Source organism: Ciconia boyciana, chromosome 8 (assembly GCF_034638445.1).
Source record: "Ciconia boyciana chromosome 8, ASM3463844v1, whole genome shotgun sequence".
Classification (NCBI taxonomy): Eukaryota; Metazoa; Chordata; class Aves; order Ciconiiformes; family Ciconiidae; genus Ciconia; species Ciconia boyciana.
In genome coordinates this window covers 20,068,958-20,089,442 of record NC_132941.1, presented here as the reverse complement: position 1 = coordinate 20,089,442, position 20,485 = coordinate 20,068,958, and the positions used below count along the sequence as shown (strand labels likewise).

The 20,485-nt window shown below is 41.7% G+C and overlaps 2 long non-coding RNA genes across 8 annotated transcripts in view; one reads left to right on the top strand and one right to left on the bottom strand.

Annotated features, from left to right (window-relative positions):
- The first annotated feature begins 1,030 nt into the window (after positions 1 to 1,030).
- LOC140656006 (uncharacterized) overlaps positions 1,031 to 20,485 on the top strand; it is a 46,300-nt gene continuing 26,845 nt past the window's right edge. For 4 of the 7 annotated variants that reach the window (XR_012043923.1, XR_012043925.1, XR_012043926.1 and 1 more), the window contains exon 1: positions 1,031 to 1,443. This is a non-coding gene — a long non-coding RNA (uncharacterized lncRNA). The other 3 variants (XR_012043927.1, XR_012043928.1, XR_012043929.1) reach the window with 3 other exon arrangements.
- Positions 4,326 to 19,775, bottom strand: LOC140656007 (uncharacterized). Its single transcript, XR_012043930.1, has 6 exons — positions 19,300 to 19,775; positions 12,658 to 12,865; positions 10,425 to 10,529; positions 8,611 to 8,770; positions 7,499 to 7,652; positions 4,326 to 5,242 (listed from the first exon to the last, which is right to left on the bottom strand). It is a non-coding gene; the product is annotated as an uncharacterized lncRNA (long non-coding RNA).

Genomic DNA, 20,485 nt, shown 5'->3' with positions numbered 1-20,485 from the left:
GAGCTCAGTGGCACAGGGAGATTATGAAATGACCCCACAGGCTTTGCACTCCAGAGACTCTTGCCACAGTGGTTTGAAACATTATCAGCCCCATCCTAGTGCCCTGCCTCCATGCCAGCGCTGGCATTCCCCACATCACGGAGGGCAGAAGAGGAGAAATGTCCCTGCACATCAGCGGCTCCAGTATGTAATCCAGCTTAGTTTACCACAAAAATGAAAGTTGATGGAGCAAAGATACCAACCTGTGCAAGGGAAGGGCTCAAGCACAGCCTGTTCCTTTCTGACTGCTCTGTCACGAAGGCAGTAAGCTTTGGCAGATGGGCAGAATGGACAGCAGGAACAACCATGGCTTATGAGGCTTTAGTGAGGTGTGTCCTTACCTTGCTTTAGAGAGATGAGTCAATGCTTGCCTGTCCAAGTCCCCCAGTCAGGTAAAATATGCCAGGCCTTGCAAGGAGCAGAGCCCAGAACCCAGCTCACCTGGAGTCACCTCTGAGACACTTACCCGCAGGGAAATAACAGCTGGGGTAAGATTTTGAATACCAGACATAGAAATCCCATGATTTGTTCTGTATAAACCTGAGACAGTGGCAGATATCTGCTGCCCACTGCAAATCCAAGTAAAGACTTGTTTAATGTCAGGCCCAACAAAAAATAAAGCTTTTCTGTAGTATATTAGTGTTACTAAAAACAGTATCTGTGCAGAAGAGAATCGCTTTCTGGTATGTGTAGAATTATGTAATACAAAACCTCCTGCAAATGTAGGGTAGGCTAGAGTTTTAACACCAAAATACACAGGTTTTTTTTCATTATTAAGTACAATTTTACAAACAGTTGTGCCCAAACATGCCCACACACAATTTACTGACTGAAGTAAGAGAGGTGGTGTGACTTAGTGTCTTAAAAAAAAATAAGTTGTTAGACTATTATGTGAAAATAGCAATACACTCACATATTTCTCAAGTGAGGCAAGCAAAGATCTCTAACTAGATAAGGGCCTATCAGCCTTCCACGTTCTCTCTTTTAGTAGCCTCAAAAGCAGCACCACACAATGTGTTGAACCTTGCTCTGTGCAAACCATAGTCCAGTGCTACACATACTACTTTTCCATCACCATAGCATTGCTGCTCAGAGCCTCTGGTCCAAAGTTTGCATGGGGAGACAAGTCAGCTCCGTTTTTAAAAACCCTTGGATAGCCTTCTGTCTCACAGAAGCATAGGGGCGGATTCAGCGAGACGCCGAACAACCTCTGGGAGGATCACAGGTTATGTATACGGCAGGGATAACAGACAAGGTGCCAGCAGATGGCACTCAAGAATGTGAGCAGCACTCCTGGGCTCGGCGGAGCTGCAACCCCGCTGGTTGTGTGATGCACTACGAAGTACTTGCATGCAGGCTCTAACAGGCCCAGTGTTTCTAGACTGAACTCATGCAAAGTAAAAAGTAAGTAAGTGCTTTCCGTGTTTCACATCTTTCATCAAGGGTCTAATTCCTGTCTCCAGTTTAGGAAATCTTTGCATGTGTGTTGTATGTGACCAAAGCACTCTATAAAATAGCCTCTTTCTGGATTTAGATTAGGGCTGAGATTTTTGCTGTGTTACTGATAAACAGAACCACTTCTTGTCTTTTTTTTTCTTTTAGTTTTCTTGCCTCTTCCTTGGGTCCTGGCAGTTGGGTTAAGGAAATGGAACTTGAATGGTTACGGGTTAAGAGCTTTTTTTTAAAGGAAAGCTTTGGTCTCTAGCCCACTATTCTTTACTAGGATAACTGCAGTAGGTTACTCCTACTGGTCTTAGGAAATGAGACAATCATCATCTTCTATAGCTTGATTTTAATTAACAACACTAGATAGGCTCTGTCCACTAGAATTTTACTATTGGAGTCTAGTAAATGCTTGGAAGGAAAAATCAGGCTCTGCCTGTTTATGTTGCTGAGATTAACTCTCCTCAGGTCTACCAGCTAACCTTCTATGTGCAGGAGCTAAAGTCTTCAGTTGATGTGGAGGATAAAGTTACATCTTAGAAGAGAGACTTTAAATAAGGAAGGGAGTCTTCTTACTCCATAATTCATGAAGTTGGCCTCTCAGTTTGCTGACAAGAAATTTCTTCTATGATTTATACCTGGACGCTAGGGAATTAAGATGGTTTTTTCCCTTCCTTTTTACACCATGACTGGGTTGAATATATCCAACATTCTTACACTCTGGACTTTTCAGAGTGCCTGAGTCATACTTTTTGCCAGCGTTTCTTTGGTCTAATATGGGCAGGTAAGAAAGAAGTCTGTCAATGCCAAAAGCATTTTCCAGAACTCTCCCTGTAAGGCTTTAGACTGGATATTAAAGTCTGGGCTAAAGTCCAGCACACTGAATCCACAGAGGTTTCATAAGCTAAATGGAAGAATTAAACAACATCTCTGCAGTTTCAAGTGTATCCATAGCACCATGGGACTGAGTGTGGCATACATCTGAAGCTCTTTGAAAGGGTCAAATGCAATTTCCAGTATAAATACAGTTGTACAGTGGTTAATAACTTAGCATTTAAATTGTGTCTGCTGAAAGCTTGGTATATAAGTTAACATGACAGTATTTTTCTTTTGGTCTCAAAAAATGGTTTAAATTGGTAATACCATTTCAAAATATTTTTGTGGTTTATTTTGTAGGTTTCTTGTTTGTTTAATAACCCATGAAAGTAGGGCTTAATTAGGAAGCTGACATTTGCATACTGATCTGTTCCTCCTTGAGAAAGCCAAAGAAGTGAGCTCTCCACACACGCACGCACACAAACACGCAGCAGCTCTGGCTTCCAGCCCACTGCGATGTGAGCCTGCACAAAGAAATTTATTGCTGGTTTCCAGAGATTTCACATGCCACTCATGAATGTCTTAATTATGTGGTTTTAATTACCACAGCTCCAGTTGGGATACACTTGTGGGTGACTTTTCATCCAAACTGTGCAGCTGTCCTGATTGAGGGAACAGTTGTTCAAAAAAAGGGACTAAACTAATTAACAGAAAATAAAGATATATAGTTGAGAATGACACATCTATGATTACACTTAGGCTAATAGGTAAAATAGTGGCCTGGAAACATGTGAACTGAGATTCAACTCCAAATCCAGCTTTCTGCGTAACTTCTGACTTTTATCAAGTCCTGGTGTGCCGAGTTTTCTTTTCCCCATGTCAGTTTTGGCTGATAGTTCTAGTTAAACCAAACGGATTTACGAGGGGTATTCAAAAAGCTTTTAAGCTCTTCTCTTAATATTGGTTTGTGCAGTACATATGCTTGTATTATGTATTATGGCCCATGCTGTGTGGTTCCAAGGCCCTTACAGTCAGATTGAGAGTTAAAATGGCCTCTGTCCTGAAGACCTGACCTCTCAGAGACAGCTGATCCCTGTGGAGCCTCTAGAACCACTGGAATGCTAACACCAGTTTTGATTCCGTGTTGCACAGAGACATTCAAAAGGAAGTTTGAGGCCTCTGTAATGTTCAGTTAGTTTTGTCTCCGCTACTTCTGCAGTCTTGACCTAATTTTTCTCTTACAGTGAGGGGCTTGGTTGAAGCACAGGCAGTAGGTGAAATGGGAAATGAAGTGGGGTAGTAAAGGAAAACCCAGAAAAGAGTGGAATCTCACTTGGCAAATGAAGACTGAGGAAATATTAGATAGACATTGAAACATAGATATACTCTGGCCATAAGAATGGAGTTTTAGGACAGCAGTGAGAGCTTATGGCACTCAAGTGGAGACCTGTATCTATACTAAAAATCAGAAGCATATAAGGTTAGGGTTGAAGGTAAGCACTTCAGGGCTATCATGGAGTCTGAAAAAAGACCAGACAAAAGAGGGAATGGTTTGAGATACAACCAGCACAACTAGAGATACCAGCTGGGCCAATTAAGAGGCACGGAGAATAAAGCTGCAGCAATAGAAAGCAAGCAGAGGGCTGAATGCTACTCCTGAAACAGCAACCATCTCTCAGAATGTGTAACAACCATGATTATTGCCATTAAAGGAATAAAAGCACCATTCTGAGAAAGAGCATAGAAGTTCAGCAAAAGCTTGCTGAAAAAGAACAAAAGGTTTTGTAAGTCTTATTGGATTCTGTAGAAGAGGAACAATACATAGAAATAGGATGTAAGTTCTATAGTGGCAGGAAAGGAGAGCTGCAAGAAAACTGCATGCACATTTTCCCAAATGCAATTCCCTTGCATAGTCAATAATCACATGTAGACTATGGACTGATCTTTAAGCATTTAGCCAAAATGTCACTGAAGGCAAGTGGTAGCTTGACTGAAACTCGTAGTGGAGAGGAGGGGTCCAACACTTGATTCAGAAGCTGACTCTCCCTGGCCTAAATTTGAAATAAGCTAATTCTTTCCTAAGGTAGAAAAAGAAATCCAAGTCTTTCAGGATGTTTGCTTGAGGCAGAATTTTGCCCTTGTTTTTATTTTACTTCCCTTCTGATCAGAAGTAGCTCCAGTTAAAATGCCTTAATGACAAGGGGAAAGTCTTGATTCTGATCTCGCAAGCCATTTCATGCCAGGATGACTTCACAGACTTCATCTGAATTACTTCCGATTATGCTTGGGTAAATGACTTTAGAATTAGGCCCACGGTGTCCATGACTTCAAACTTCTCTGGGATCCTGAAGATGCAGGGATTTTATAATTGACACAGGCGTGTGCAGAAGTTGGAGCATCTCTGGAGATCAGTCCCACTTCAAAACAATTGCTATGGTGGAAAAAGAGTTTACAAACAGCCGTGGTTCGTTCCACCTGTGTGTTCTCCCTCTCTGAATGCTAAAAGGGTGTCTGCCTACGTTAAAGCTGCTGTTGGCTGCATACATAATTCAGTGTTTATTTTAACACAAGTGAAACAGCTACCACAAATGGCAACTCACACGATCATCAAAGCGAGTGAATGGCAAACATGCACACATAAGGGAACAGCATCCTTTGATGGAATTCAGTCTTAACGAGACAGCCAAGAGTTGCACAGCCCTCCATCTCGACTTTAGGATACCAGTGTGAGTGATAGGTCTTGGCAGGCAGCTTCTGAAGAGAGGCAAAAGCATCAGACTGAGCTTGCAGCTGCAGTCAGTCCTGGCAGATACAATTTTATAGCCATACTTGGGATTTCCCACTGGGTTGAGGTTCTGGCTGGTCTCTCAAGCTGAATAAGGAAGTGTGAGTGAACACTGTCTCACGTTGTCCTTCTCATATTGGGAGTATTGGAAATCTCATCCTAGACAATGACAGGACAAGTCAAATCTAGCAAAATACTGTGATGGAAATTTTCATTTTTACCACTTTCTTTCTCTTCCTGTCTCAAATTACTTTTTGAAGGTATTTCTCCATAGTAGTCTGAGTGGAAAAGCTGTAAATATCAGAGCAAGTTAGATTGCATCTGAAGTTAAACAGGTATCCTCAAAACCTGCTGTTGTGGAAAACTTCAGGGAAAGCAAGGCTGCGGTCTTTAGTCATTAACCCCATTTATAAATTGCAGTCTCACACCTTCCCACATTTCCTTTCCAATGTTAACTTCCCTTTTAAAGGACAGTGAATGTGCTCTTGTTCATGTAACTAGGCACTAATGACAAATATTAACTCATCTATTTCTAACATCCCATTTCGTGAGCTTTATTTTTAATATGTCCCTTAACATGGAAATACTTTTATTCCTTCTGAAGGTTCATCTCATATTCCTGTGACAGGGTTTTATCTTGGCATTCATTTTTGCATGCAATTAATCCACTTAATGGGTACTTTTATGAGACTGAAGAAACATTATACTGAACTACCCATCTCAGTCCACACAAAGAGGTGGAGATCTACACAATCTGCTGGTCTTGTCAAGGTGGACTACAAAGAAGCAGTAAGAACACATATTTCTCTGCCAACCATATTCTTTGAATTTAGGTTTCCTCAGCTTTGGGATTGGGAATCCCGCTACTTAGAACAGCTCCAGGTATCTGTTGTTGGGCTTGCTGCAGCTCATATTTTAAAGAACATGGGACAGTAGCTGGCAAGCTTAGCTGACTATAAAGGTACTGTAATATTTAGGAAATACTATTTACTGATAGTAGCAGGTTTCAGTGAAATGGCACTGACTTGTACTAGCTAGATATTCAACCCAATAAATCTAAAAGCATGACCGAGGGAAGCTATTTATATATGTACATATACATAATGTATATATGTGTGTGTACTGATAGTCAAGTACAATTGTATCTACATTAGCAAGTAGAGTGGTGTAAAAGTAACAGATTTGTAGAGCAAATCATTTGGTACTAAGGACCAGAGTTTGCCCTATATACACTTTAGGGAGTTTTATTTCAGACTTTCTCTAGTGTTGTGTGGACTGAATGCTTGTTTGTGATCTGACCACATCTTCTGTTTTCATCTGAAAGGTACCCAGTTTGTGTGCCTCAAGGCCACCCAACAATACAAATAAAAGCACAGGAAGTGAGGTTAAGAGAGAGATTCACATCAAAACTACAATCCTGATCTAAATTAAAATGCTAATGAAGATACATATTATGTCCCACTGGCAGTGCGTAGTGCAAATGGGTGATGCAGTCATCGCTGTACCATTATTCTGATAACCATTTGCAGAGAAACCTTCCGTACCACTAGATGTCAATGATATCTTGTCTATATCAGTAATTTCTCTTACGTACATGCAGCCTGACTTTTCCCTTGTGCTTAAATGCCGTTTCAAGTTTATTGCTTGCTAGCACGGCTTTAAATTATGTTTAGCTTTCTTGTGGCACCTGAAGCTTGTAATACCACACCATAAATGCACTGTGCTGCCCATTGTCTGTAGAGCTGAGAAACTGTTTGCTTTCCAGTCTTTTTTATGAACAGTCTCTAAGTCATTAGTCAACTTGGTCAATCTCTGTTTTCCACTGGCCTGTAAATTAGAAGGGAAAATAAAATATGCTAAGTTGATGCTAAAATACCATGACATACTTCACTGATTTACTAGGGAATAAACAAAGGACAGATCTTGCCTTTTATAGATACAAGCTTCTCTGTGCCAGACACGTATAATCTGCCTTTGCCAAAGTTTCATTACACACAATGTTTGTGGGCCTTTGGAATCACAACCTCAGTTAACTTCCATCAAAAAAAATAAATATGTGTTTAAGTACCTCACCAGAAGAATTTTTCCATCATGGGCTGATGCAGTCAACCCATATTTTGCAGTTGATTCCGTCATAAAGGAATCAGCTGCAAAATAATATATTACCTATGAATACACATGCTCTGCCTCCTCCCAAGAAGCAGTATATATATGTAGACATTTCTGATCCATCATAGGAAATACCTTGCTCCATCAATGCCAAGGACAGTAGGATAAATTTTGATGCCCAGGGCTGGCCTGATTATGTAGAAAAGAACAATAAAATCCCAGATCTCAAAACTGCCTGAATGCTGCAACAGTCAGGATCCACAGCAGTCAGGAGTGGGAAGAGAGGGATCATCTGAAGTTACTTACCCTGTAAGCTCAGGACACCACAAACACAATGGTTTAGTCTTGTCAGCATTACTACCAAGCATCCTAATGCCATGTACTTAGGTAAACTTCACACACCAGGATGCCTGGTGTATGTCAGAATGCCATAATCCCCTGTTTCTTACTGCAATAGTGCCTGGGAATATTAAAAAAAAAAAAAAAAAGTGAAAAAATAACTGATTCAATCACCTTTTGGCTAAAGATATGCATCAAAGAACAGATTATTCCTGCTGTACATAGCCACTTGGAATTAAGGGTTTTTGCTCCATTTGGCAAACACTTCTCCCTCTTATCACCACTCTGCTTCAGATGCAGATAGAACTGAGGCTGTGGTTTAAATTCAACTATCCAAGCTTCCCAAACCCAACACAGGCATTGCCAAAACCTTCAGCTGACAGAATTTTCCAGGACAGGCAAAGAATTTTTAGGCAATCCGAGTAGTTATTTTTTTCAAATGCCTCTTTCCCAGTTCCCCATAGTCATTTGGTGGCTACCACCAGCTACTGAAGAGGACTGAGGTTTGTGGCAAGAGGCAAGTGGCAACAGTAGGCAGGATCTGGCAGACAGCAAGATGATGTAAGTTTTGGAGTGCTTCTTTCTGGCCACTGGAATGAGCTAGAGAACAGAGCTTTAATCAAAAGCCACTCGTCTGGAGCTATTTTAAAGCTGCCTTGGCAGCTCACCTGGCAACAGCCTTACACATATGCCTTATTATTGCCAAACATACTATCCTACTGTGCAGTGATTGTGCCCACAAAATTGCGGTGATAACTATCACTGTTGGATTTCTACTGCTGAGGCAAGAACACAACTGGAATGCTAGCTGTGGAGGTATTAATGAAAGACAATCTTTGGGTGTATGCTGTTTGAGCTATCTGAAAAAGATTATCTGATTTATAGAATTCCAGGATATTCCTGGAAGAATTTAGTTCTCCAAACTATGGTTTTAAGATATACAGGCCCCATTACTTAAAATGAGAATCCTGGCTGCATTGGTAGTAAAGCTGAACAGTAGCTTTTAACACATATTTAACTTTCCACATCAGTCACGTGCTTTCATCCAACCTTGTGCTTACTGGTTCTAGGAATTTTACCCACTGAGAAGTTGCCTCCTGCCTTTGTTCACATCAGTTCCAGTGGAGTTTAAGGATATTGGATTCCCATGCAGGATAGAAGCCAAACGTTACAGGAACCTGTATAGCAACAGATGGTGGTGCAGACTGGATGATTAAGTAGCCCCACGCTCTGTCTGGCCTATGGACATGAACAAGGAAAAAGATGTTTTTGCAGATTATTTGACATTTATTGCAGGATAACACTGTGTTGCTGAGCTCATGGTTTATATTTGTATGCTTGTTCCTGAGATCAGACATCCATACTTACCCAGGAATAGCCACTGACTTCTGACATTGGAAACTCAGTTTCAAGTCCCTGCACTATTGGAATCAGCCAGGAATTTGAAGCAATGTCTCCCACATCTGAACTGACTGCTCTAAATGCAGTGCTGTTGACTCTATCATTTAATTGTAACCTTGCAATGTCAAAGTAGTTGCTAACCACAAAGAAAGAGTCCCAACCTGGCAAATGACAATGTATGAGAAGGAGTGGGGGAACTGGAAGAAGATGGTGATAAGCATAACTGTTATTAAACAGTTATGCTTATTGTCAGAGCAAACCAGCTGCTTGGAAGGAAACTCCCTATAGCTTTCAATGCATTTCCAGAGGCATCAGCTACGGTAAGAGAGGCGTACATTTGGTCAGTGCAGGAGGGCCTGAGGTTAGAATCTTGTGCTGTACCACAAGTTTGCATGGCTATGTTTTCTCTGTTGTTGCAACTGCTTCTGCCTGCCAAAGAAGCGGGAGTTACCAAATCTGGCCAGTGGTCCTGCACTTTTCCTCTGAAACCCACTAACAACATGGGGGCTTGAGCAGATTTCATCTTTATATTTTCCAAAATCTGGTTTAAATTTTCCTTTTGTCTTTGAAGAGCAGGTACTAAAGGATTGATTCAGAGGGTCAGATCTCCAGGATGGCATAAACTAGCATGACCTGTGTTAAGATGATTCTAATGAAGCCATTTCAGTTTACACTGGTTGAACATCTCACCAAAAATCTTACCCCAAAATGGCCATTATTCCATTTTGGCACATTTGCACTCCTGCGCTCCTCCAGATGACTAATGATGGTGTGAGGAGTTGGGGAAATGAAGGAAAAAAAATCTGGCTACTTGCATTCAAAACTAGACATTCCTAACTCATTTATGTTCCCAAGTCATCCATTCTTGCAGGGGTGGGGAATTTTACTTGCTTTGGATTCTTAGCCTTGTGGTCCAGAACATATTGTCTGAAAATTAAAAAGCAGGGAACTAGGAATGTCATGGCTTCTTGGTTGTTGGTACTGGGCTACGTAGATCCTCTAGTCCTGGCAGAAGGCACATATATATATCAACAGAGGAAACATGCAGATAATCAGTAGCCTGTAACATTCACAACTAGCAGATTAGGTAGCTGCTGTCCCCAGTAACACATCTGAAGCACTTGACACCAGCGAGTGCCAGACAAAGTGTGTAACTGAGCTGTGGATGATAAGCGTATCTCCAACAGCAGTAACTGCTGTAACTTGCCCAACACATTCCCATACTAATTAACATCTTAACTGCACACACATTGCCTAAAGGATCTACGGAATTTGACAAGGGATTAGTTTAGATAACTTGGCATTATTTTAATCATGATCCTACCAGTGTTGTATCTTCCCTCTATAAAGATAAGCTTAACAGCGTTGTCTGGTGGGGAGCAAGCTTCATTTTGTTACTGTTGCCTTCAGGTTAAGTTTTTAAATCTTGGCAAGTAGAAATAGGGACACTCCTGAGTAATACTGATACAGCAGTCTGCTCCCTCACACTGACCTGGTAGACATTTAGCATGCTGTAGAAATGCTTCCAGTATAGTTGCCTAGATAGAATGGCACTGGGCTGGGATGCCCTTTTCAATCGTGTTTTATCTGCAATTATCTGTAGAGATAAAAACATCAATACAAATTAGAGGCTGCTTTGAACTCCTTCAGAAAATATGGACAAATATTAAACAAAAAGGAAAGTCGACTGTCCAGCATGGTCCACTGGGATTCCTCTTCTGCAGGAGAATTGGTTGGTGACATTCCAAGTTAGATTCATACTCACATCCCTGCAAAGCTCTCTAGGAACTAGACCAGTGTAAGATCAAAGCACTTCTCGGTCTTTAGTGCGTTTAATCTTGCCATCTATCTCTGTGAGGTTTATGTGCAATTATCCCATTTTACAGATGGGGTAGAAAGTGTAGAGGCTAAAAGACTGGACTAAGGTCATACAGGAAGTCTGTGGGAGGATGAGCTATCGAACCGGCTAACATCATCTCCTGGGTGAGACACCATCTCCAGTGTGGCACTGGAGGTTTGTCTTTATCACTGCAGTGGACTCTGAAAGGAGACAAGGAGCATCCCTGCTGACAGTGAATGCATCTACGTGAACAGATAAAGGGAAGGAATGAAGGGAATTATATGAGAGAGTTTACAGCTTTGATCAGTTTGTTTATGGTACTGTGATAAGATGTTAGTAGAGAAAAGCAAGTCTCTTTGGGAAACCTAAAAAGAATGCAGCTCCTCTCCCTGCCATGGGGGGCTCTGAAAGCCCTTGGGATGAAAAATCTTGGTTCAAGCTGTAGTATACTTATTGATTAAAAATAATAGCTGATGCTTTTCCAGTGCTTTTGATTCTAACACACTTGGCACACTAGAACTGCTGTGCTAGAAGTGATACTTCTGACATGCCGACACTTGAAGAGCTCCATGCAGAGCAGCGTGCCACACCACTGTTGCTGAGGGGAGGAAATGTGGTGAGAATTAGGAATGCAATTATTCAGCTTGGAATTTTGCCAGAATACAAAGAACAACACCCAGCTTCTTACAAAAAAGAAATTCATTAGATCTTTAGTTACAAAATATGGAAGGATTAAAAAACCCTAACACAATACGCTTTTCATGCTTCAAGGCAAGGACTGGGAATTTTTCTCAGAATGCAATAGCTATTATCAAGACTCATTCAAATTTATCGTTGCACTTTCAGAAGTGCTACCTTATGACACCTCTAGGCCAAGATACAGTGTATCCCTCAGTCAGAGGTACCACCCCTTTGTTTCTTGCAAAGGCAGAAGATTATCCAAGTCTTACATGTGACAGGCACTCTGCTTCTATCCTCTTCCCCTTCAAAGCCTCTAGGGATGTCAGAGTCTCCTGGCAGAGCTGCATGGAGCTGTGCAGCACATCCTGGAGCATCTGCATCAGACTGGGTAGTGCAGCGCCAGACCAGACTGCTCACAGCTCTGTCACCGACTCTGCCTTCAGTCTGGGAGCTGAGTGTTTGAAATTGAAGACTTCTGCACTGGTGCACCATGTTACTGGAAATTTCCCAACCCTGCTGGCATTTCTATGTAAAGAAGCATAACCTGGTTTCATATCTATCCATGTATCTACCTAAATAACAAGGCAATCTTACAAATGTATGTTTCATTGAAGTGGCAGGTTAAGACTCATACATGGCCACAAAACTGAACATTGCTATGAAATGACAGGATAACATGCGTCACCTTCTCTATGGTGAAATAAGAATTCCTTTTTCTACAGTCAGCCTTTCCCTATGCCTGAAGAGACCACTCCTAGTAGTTTTTGTTTAGTGTAAAGAAAACCAAACCAACCAAATGAGAAACCCCAGCCCTTCAAACAATGCTTTTATAGGTCCAGTGCATCTTTTTATCTGGTCTTTAAGGGTGCAGAATCTTCTTGGAAAGCTACTCCCTAGCATCAGACTACATCGTCTACTCTTGGAAGCAGGAAGCTTTCAAAACAGCTCTGGGGTAGAAAGACAAAGAAAGTCATTAACCTTTTCAACTGCATGGTTCTTATGAGGACCAAAACTCTTCAGGTGTAACACTGAAGCTACCAGTGCTGCCTTGTAGTTTTGACTCAGCCAAGGGAACTCCTATTGCAGAAGGCTAGCAGCGCAGATGGGAACAATGTTAAATTGCTGTTCTCCTTCCTTGTGAATCACAGATGACAGCACAGAACCCACCCCAAAAGAAGGAAGGGAGTCAAACGTGCTTACTTACAATGTTTAGCTCATGGAGAAATCATCAAAAGGTTTCTTTGTCCTTCCTCTGAAACATGTGGAATTGGCTGCTGCCTGAGGTGTAACACCAGCCTGCATTGAGGAGATACCAGGCTTGATTGAGGTGTGCAGTTCCAGAGGACTGAGAAGGGTTTGTGTCCTAATGGGAGTATAGTCCCAGGGAGGGATTCCTCTCCCAGCGCTGTACCCTGGAGCAAGAGAATTGAGACATAACTCTTCATGGTCCTAATCTCTTCCATTCTTTCAGGAAAACACTGTACTTTTATCCACTTAGAAAAAGTCAACTGGGAATTACAGCAACCAAAGCAAACGGCTACTAGAAATGTGACTGGTATGAATATTGGCAAGTAGACATTTATTTCTAAAGCTGAACATGACTTTTAAAGAGATATCTGATGAAATTATTGAGGGAAATTACCTGGTCTATTAAGCACAAAAAATCTGTGAGATTTTCTTAGTCTCCAGCTTTGTTTTCCATTAGATTTTAGGGGGAGATGAACAGATTTATATACACTTGCTACTTATTTTTCTCTGCCCTGTCTCCATCACTTACCCTTTTTAGCATGGAAAGCTTTAAGACTGCTGTAGTTAAATTCTGAATTTTCTCCTTTCTTTATCGAGCACTTTAGGCCCACAATATGATGCTCTGTTTCCTAGCATATACCCTACTTTCCTCAGGGATTTTGTGATCCCAATGAGTTGCTAAAAATGTTTCCTCAAAACTGTTCAACATGACATACTGGTGCTCCAGGCCTTCCTCTATGACAAGCTGTTCTTGTTGAATGACCCCCTCTTTTCTTTACACGCCAAATTTACCTGGGAAGGAAGTCTAAACACTCAAATCAATGATGGAAAAAATTACAACACATAAGAATAGTTTAGCTCCACAAGCTGCAAAGTATCTTGGGGCTAAGATAATTCAGAGATTACTATGCACTACTGTCATTTGGAGCAGCCCCTAAAAATGTTATGTATGCAAGCAAATATGATACAAACAAGTTCAAAGCTGAAAACTGAGAGAACATACTTATTACCTGGGTGAGAGAGAAGTGCATAGAGACTGACTTCAGTTGTTCTGAAAGTCTTTTTTTCTGTTTCTTTTACAAAACAGTCAGCATCTCTTTAAAGCTGTTTGACAACTCTGAAGATTGAAAGCAGAGCTTTCTAATGCACATTTAGCAGCAGTCCGGGAATGCTAGCAGGACGCAAAAGCCTTCTCTACAACCAGAAAGGGACTATGAAGAGAAGTGGCCAAATATGGTACTGCTTCAGCATCCCCAAATGCCTTCACAGATACACCTGCCTGAGTAGCAGCAAGTTTTCATCACCACACACAAGAACTGGATTATAACAGAGAACCTTTTTGATGCTGCATTTTCACTGCAAAAACTACGAGTACTCACCCCCCCTCCCCCATTTTTTTGTTTAAATTAAGATAGTGGCTTGGAAATTCCCAGTGTGATAGCTAGAGTAGGCTCTTTCAGCACTAGTGTAACTGAGCCCCTGCCAGAGGTTCTGTCTGTTGGCACGTGTTAAGGAGCAAGTCTACACAGCCCCGCTTTTGGAACTGTTTCACAGCTTGTGCAGAGCTCCCTGATGCTGCAAGATGACAATTGCTGGCATCCAAGTTAGCAGATAAAGGCCATTTGGAGTGGTCAGTGCTTCACTGTGGGCACAGCAGATAAGTTAAATAAGGACAGAGGAGGATTGCAGTCCCAATGATAGGGATTGCATGTGTGGGATTGCAGTCCCAATGATTCTGACAATGGAGAAAACGGTTAACAATTTCATTTTTGTGTACAAAATGGATCTCTGCCTGCCTTACCACAACAATGATTTGTACCTCAAAGAATTATCCTGACAAGAAGGAATACCTAGACTTGACGTTAGCTTCTTCCATTTGTAGAGCTGCATTTCTCACAGCAACATAGCATAGAGGTACTCAAATTAGTCCTAAATGAGAGATTGGACACCAGAAGCAGTCATATGAAAAATAAAATACTTCTGAGGAAGACCTTCCCTTCTCTTTGTTACAGCTAATGCTGCAGGTTACCACAACTGAGAAATTTCCCCTATCTTGTTTTTTTTTCATCATGATAGCAGTTGATTCTGAGCCAAACGTAACAAGAATGAGAAAAACTATAACAATCTAGTCTGAATTGGGGGGAGGGGAAAAGGGAAGAAGCTTTCTATTGTTTCACTTCCTGGGTCTCATGACGCTGCACAATACTGTTCTGAATAGATTTTATTTAGAAAACGGTTTAAACAGGGCCGTCTGCAACAATTTGAAAACTAGGTTAAGAGAAATTATTTCATTGGCCATTCGTACAATACAGTTCAGTGTTTTGTGCCAAAACAGGTGGTTTCCCCCAATTCCGATTTACCTTAGACTCCTGAAAAAGGATGCTTCTCTAATTTAAAACAAACAAACCAACCTTTTCCCAGGTTATAGGAAAAGTTCTCCACAGGTATGTGAAATAATTTATTTTCCTATGTCCCCATGCCTTATGGGTACTTGTTCTACTTCTTGTGCTTCTTTGAATTTTAGAGGTGTGGGTAGAACTCTTTCCACAAGAAGGGGGCAGGAATGGTGCCTAGCTGTGCTGCTGATAAGTTTGGGTAAGTGTTGTGCTGGATCTGAATTGTGGGCTATTTCAAGGTATGTTTAAAGAAGGTGATGTTCATTGGTTGATCTACTTCACCCAAATGTCTTTAGGGGATATAAATAAAGAGGAAGCAAAATAAGTTAAAAGATAATCTACAAGAGGTGAAATTAGCATTGAAGTTTATCCCATTTTTCAAATTATTATGTCATTGTTTTTATTTAAGAACAGTTTAGAAGTGATGCCAAATTAACCCTAAATATCTATCTCTACTGAGAAAAATGAACGCCATTATCTACACTCAGTAAAAAAAAGGAGAGTAAATTGCCAAGAGCCATGTAGCTCAATGGTGAAAGAAATTCAGCTCTCAGGCTTGAGGGCTATAGATCACTAATGGAAGTTTTGCACAAGGAAATAGTGAAAGTACAATTTCAGCTTAGCGGTAGTGACAAGAAGTATGGGGGAAAGCTTGGCATATTAAGGCAGACACATAAATTCCACCCAGCTCTTTGTTCTTTTGTTTCCCAACATTTGTTGAATTCTTCCCACTTTCCTTGGTTTATTTAAGAGTTCCTCCAGATGTTTTAGATTTCTTCTAATCATAGTTAAGCACTACTTACATTGTTTTTTTAAAAAACAATATGCAATATATAATTTTGTATTAAGCTCCATTTTCCAGAGCCTGTGTTCCCCTGCGCCTTTTGTTCTTATGTTACCCACTATAAAAATGGGCTTGTTAACCTGAAATTATTCCACAAATATTTTCAAGCTTTGATCATTCTGTCTGTCTATAGACATTTCATCTATCTCTGTAGTACAAGGATGCCGTGTGGAATTGTGGTCACTAGTATACTTGCAGTTTCACACTTTGCCTGAAGAAAACCTGTGATACAGTTCAGCATTGCTTGCTGAAGAAGAGGTGAACAGTAGTCGTGGTGTGGGATCAGGTGATGGAGCACAAGCAGCAGCTTTCCTAGGCATAGGACCAGCTGACATCACAAGACACAAATGGGAGAAATTAGAAACACTTCCTTGAGAAGAACACTCTTATTGCTTTCCACTGCATATCCCTACAGCTGGACAGTGCAAACAGCATCTGTGGCTGTGAGTTAGCTATGCAGGAGCATTGTACATCTGTGCGCTCCCTGTCTAGGATGAAGGCCCTGACTTTGTGCTCTGCTGTAGCCCAAACCCTGCCTTGAAGACTCTGCAGGTTTCAGACCACCTTCATGCCAGAGAGGTGCTAACAAATCAAAACAGCTTTGAGAGGAGGCAAGAAGCCTGGAGCAACATTAACAAAGCTAATTTGGCTTGTGAGGCTGAGTTGGACTGTGAGAAGCAGCTGGCAGAAAAATCCTCCCAAAATCCATCATATGATGATGAAGTTTTCTTACTTTCTTCCTTCCTCCTTCCCTTCAGTCTCTCAACTACTTTCAAGCAAAGCCAAGTTAAGTGGTCCCAAGCACCAGTATGCCAGAAACACCAGTTTGGATTGATAGAGCTTTTCTCTTATGTTCAGTCCAGAGGCAAGGAACAAATGGAAAGCAAAAAAGCAAAGCTTCACCCAAAATAACTTCCTGAAACAATCACTTCCTCATCAACTCACCTCTCTGCTGTGGTCAAAGAGAGAGTGTGAACAGATGAATGTGAGCAGGAAATGCTTTCCAGTCAAGCACTCCCACAGTGATCAAGTGCAAAGACAGCAGAAGTGGGTAATTCATGCAGGCATACAGGAACTGTCAGCAGTCATAGGCACAGCTGAGTGAAGAGGAGCTCTGTAGAAGAGCTTGGGGAGGGCCTCCAAGCTCACAGTCAAATCATCACCTGAGCAAGTGGGGAGAGAGCCTGAGATTGCACAGCACAACATATTTGGGTTTCTACAGTGCCAGCACTTTTCTGCTATCAATAAGTTGAATCTTATCTGTCACGGCATTTGACCAGTAGGTGGGAGGTTTCTTTAAATGCCAGAATCTGTTCCCTGGTGAAATGGTGCAATCCAATTCGTGAACAAAGGCCTTGAGTTGTCCTTTATGGTCTGGTACACAATCTAGAGAAAGCAGATACTCTTCTGTCCCTCAAAAGAAAGGACTCCTATACAGCACATACAGAGAACATACAGCACTTGCAAGAGAAGAGGCAGTACTGTTCTGCATGAAGTTTCAGCTATACCTGCATTCCAGGGTGCAGTTTGCACGTAGAGTGAGTGGCTGCGTAGGGAAGTTTGTCTGACATACTCTGGAGGCAAATAGGATCAAGAAAACCTTGACACTGATTTTTCTCCGTTTAGCACAGGCCCATATGTTAAGAAAGGTCCTAAGCTACTAGAAAAGTCATCTGAACTCTCCCTCAGCTATTTCTCTCCCTGGTGCCTGGAAGCAGCTGTTTTAAGTGATGTTTATAGAGGGGGGTGTGGTGCTAACTCATCCAAACGGTAGGCCTCCTGCAAACTTTTAAGAGGTCTGCTTGTAGCAGGCATAATTTTCCAGATCTTGTTAAATGTTATTCTGGGCACTGGTCTGTACCCTTGAGAAATTCCTTACTGAGCAGATTATAAGGGCAGCCAGTGACCCAATAACCTTCATTTTCCTGGGATGATGCAATGGCCGATTCATGCTCAGGAAGTACAGCGGGCTGAGTAGAACGTGAAATGAGCTGCTGAAATTCCCAAGTCAGCGTTTTGTTTCCATGCCATCAAGGGTAAGATTTCAAAGTGTAGAATGGTCCTTTAAGTCCTGTCTTTTATGAGGTCAGCCTAAATGCTTCCCTTTTATATATGAAGAGAGGGTGATCTTTGCCAGAGTCCACACTGGGTTTACTCTTGTTTTGATTTCTGCTTTGGTCGAGAACTCTGTGTAGCAGGAAATGCAGCTTTCAACAGCAGTTCAGGCTTTGCTGGAAAGTGGCCCCTGCAAGAAACAGTGGGCTGCAGAGGCATCGAAGCAATTTAGCAGCAGCAGAAAGACTCTGTGCTGCAACCACTCTGTCTGCAGGCTCTGTCACTCAAATGCCCTTCCTTTCTACCCAGTCCTCAACTTCCAGACAGTATTTGATTTTGGGCAGTGAATAACATGAATGAAGGAATACGAGAAAAAAGCTCTGAAGAGTTGGCCAGGCTGTGAGAGAAGGGTAAAGATTTCAACGTAAACCTGACTGTGAGGCAGTGAAGGACAGGTTATAAACACCCAGGACTGCATGAGAGGAATCCTGTAAGATGTTATATACCCTCATTTTCCACCTTCTTGATTTAATCAACTACAGTTGACTTGACAAGAAAAAACAACTCCCAGCACAGTCTACAGGGATCTCCAGGAAAGCATTAGAAAGTATATGAAAACTGGTAGATTGGATGAAAGCACCGGAAAATGTTCTCTATTGGTAGTACTCGCAATACCAGAGAAATTAACTGGATGCTCTAACACACTTGTACATGGGTTGGCTTGACTGCAGACACAAGCAGAGACCTGAAGTCTGTACTAGAGAGAGTGCTTTTATGATAGAGCAGCCAGCAGAAGTGGCTTAGACACTAACTCCAGCCATGTAGAGCCATAGTTGTATCTGACCTTACAGTATGTCTCACATGATGCATGCTTGAGAAGCACGTCACGGTGAAATACAGTCCTACTAGAGAAAACACAGAATTGTGCTGGAACACAGTTCCCAGAAAGCTCAGATCAGTTTCCACAGACTGCAGTAATCTGGGCAATTGTTAAGATTAAAAGGTTCAGGCTGATTAACCTGTAACCCTAGCACTGGCTTCCCATCACAAATTTCAGTAACACTTTATAAGGGACAGAGACAGAAGGGCCCTGAGGCCAAACCCTGCCTGTGACTGTATAAGCCTGTTTCCCATTCTTGATGTCAGAAGTGGGTTGATTTCTACTCCCCTCTAGCAATACTTAAAGAATAGTCCAGAATTCCCTTCCTGTCTAAACTAATTCAGGACCAATACACATCAATTCCTCTTATGCTAACAGTGTTGTGAATTTTAATAGCTCCCTGTCTCCCAGATCTGCACTTACCTTCTTGCTGTTTTTATGCAGAGGAGCCATATCTGCTCTCAGACTCTTAAGCTTAACAAAACACTTCTCCCTTTGGCTCCCAGGACAGACTCCTTTCCTTTCGATTTCAGAATTTCTGCCCTTTGAAATGCTGTGCTTTGACAGCTCCAGATTTCTGATCACAGAAGAGTTTCTGTAGGGAAAAAAAAGTCATCAGGCCATTCAGAACTGGCACCTAGAATTAGTTCTGCAGGAACTAGCTTCTTTACAGAGCTCCCTGGGGCTCTGTGGAAGCAGTTAGGCTGAAGAGCTGCCAAGTGGGTTTTGAGCAAACAGATGCCTTTTTCTTTGAAAATCCGAATGAAACAACAGGAACTCGCTGCCGATGGAAGGGGCTGGACATGAGACCGGACAAATACTGCTAATGCAGTAGAATTTTCCAGGGACCATATAACACGTGTGGAAACAAAGCTGCAGCGGGATGCAAGATTTCTCCTTAGGGCTGCAACATTAAGAATAGTCTGTTCTTAGTCCAGAGGGAAACAAAATCAGAGGAATTTGATCCCAAGTAGTGAACCAAAAAATGCCAGGCATTTTCTGGATGTCTGTGTTATTACAGGGAGCAGCCAGGGATGAGTTATTTGTCTTTGAGCTATACAGCTGTTAAAGTTCTAAGAAATGAAGTCATGGCTTTCAACATGCCCCAGTTGTAGCACGTATTTTTGTTTGAAATCTGAAGGTGGCCTGGACACTCAGAAATGCATGGATGTCTCAAAAGCCACCACCTACTTGTCTGCAAGATCAAAAGGGACCAAAGCATCACTTAAGTTTATGTAAATTTAAACATGATTCTGTAATTCACCATCAATAGTGTCACTGCAGGTCTGATTTACCCTTTCAACACTGCCATTTTTACTGGCAGAGAGCAACTACAGATAGTATAAGCCCTGCTTGGAAGCAAATATCTGAAACAAGCCTCAAATGGTCTGCTTGCTGTCTCAATTTATGTATTTTTAAAGTTTTGCTGGGAATTTGAAGGTAACCCAGCATTTACCTGTTACAGGAAAATCCAAGTATAGCCCCCCCAATCCTTATCCTGTTTCCCTTTTGCAACACAGTAGAGATGCAGCAATATTTTTCATCGTGTCTATAAAAGGGTGGAAAGCTGTTATGTTTTGCCTCCCCCCCCGCCCCTTGCTCACAGTGA